Below are 1,791 nucleotides of genomic sequence, written 5' to 3'. Positions count from 1 at the left end.
TTAGGAACGGATAGAATGTCAATTCACGAGAACGTGGATCTTGGAATAGGCGGGGCTTTGTGGCTCAAAACTGGTCTCTTATTATTGGTCACGAACGAGTCAGAATAATAATAGCGCAACCATAGATATGCCTATGTATTTATTTATTATCTATGAATGCAACAACTGTGCACCCCTACTTTTTTCAGTGGCCTTTGTTCTTGGAAAATACTCTCCCCATATATACTCTCCTTGAATTTTCCCCATTAAAGTCCACATGAAATCAAAATTGACCATATTTACTTTGTTTGCCTAAATTGATCGTTTTGTGGTGAACAATTCATCCATGCAAGTCAATCCACACAAAAAAATTTTTTGGCTTCGTAATCTTTAATCAAAATCTGAAAATGCCCCTCCCCTCTGCATTGGAGGACCTTCCCTGATGACGTAGGTTTGAGGACTTGGGTTGGGAAACGCTTAACCACTCCCCTCAAACCGTTAGTCTGTTATGAGCGAGAGATGGAGAGGAGGAGCGCTAGAGTAAAACCCTGCCCTCTGTTCAATATTCCTTTTCACTGGGAAATACGTCACAACACTGGAGAAAAGTCGTTTGCAACTTCCGGTTCACGCAGACTTTAAGATTTTAAAAAAATAAATAAAAATAAATAAAAAAATCGATAATGCATCAGAAACAATGAACCAAACGAAACGGGTGCGTTTCCCAAAAGCATATTCAATTGGATCATTGGCCAACTATGATCGCAATTTCCATTGAACTCTATTGGCAACGACGGAACTTGCGACCATATTTGGCTTTGGGAAACGCACCCCAGATGAGGTACCTTGATTTGAAACAAAATGTAGCCTATTTGAAAATCAGACAAAAAAGACAAAGATACAAGATGAGAACTTGAACTACAAGAACTACAATCCCATGATGCATTGCAAACGACACAATCAAAATGCAAATGACAGTTAGGCCTATAAAAGTATTGTTTTAAAGTTTGAGAGGTTATCCACCTTATTTTTTAGTTAAGAATATGCGCAGCCATTTGAAGTGTTATTGTGTCTGGCTTCCAGTATCATTCGCTTCCAGTAATCTTTAGCTTTAAGCTGTAGCCTACAACACAGCTCGCTATGCTGCTTGATATTGCAAACTGGTATTACTTACCATATGATTTTAATGTAGGCTATTGTCTTAATTATAAACATGCTGGTTTGTAGCGCAAACAGTTTTACATTTTAATGCACTTTTATATATTCGTTATTTAAATCGGAAGTCTAGCACATTCACCGAAAACACCTTACTTCCGCGTTAAAAAAATGGTAGATAGGGAGATTTATTCTTGGTGTTTTATTTTGAACTGTTCTCTGATTGGTGAACACTTTTTGCAGAATCATGGGTAATGTAGTTTTGTTCACCAGGAATCCGGTTGATAAACACGATTCATTAAAAAATATACTGAAATAATGCAGGCTTTTGGCTTCAACAGAAGCATAGCCACCGATTAACAACCTCGTAGCTCACAGTTTTTACCCCCGGAAAAACTGACTGTTCCACTGCATTCTGCTAGTTCAACTCCAGTGTATTTCCAAATGAATTCCGCTTATTTTGTCAGTATAATTATTGAAAGAGCACTAAAACAGTGTTGTCACTTGGTGTGACTTTTCTCAGAGCTCTTCACGACAGACAAAATACAGTGGTTTGTGATCACAATTTGACTAAACACAACGTTCAGAGATTGTAATAGCTCAATGTAGTATCTGAGCCGACAGGCGCCCTCTGTAGGAATCTAAGCTGACTCGTCGCAC

This window comes from Abramis brama (assembly GCF_963993115.1).
Source record: "Abramis brama genome assembly, chromosome: 14".
Lineage (NCBI taxonomy): Eukaryota > Metazoa > Chordata > Actinopteri > Cypriniformes > Leuciscidae > Abramis > Abramis brama.
This window is presented reverse-complemented; position numbering follows the sequence as displayed.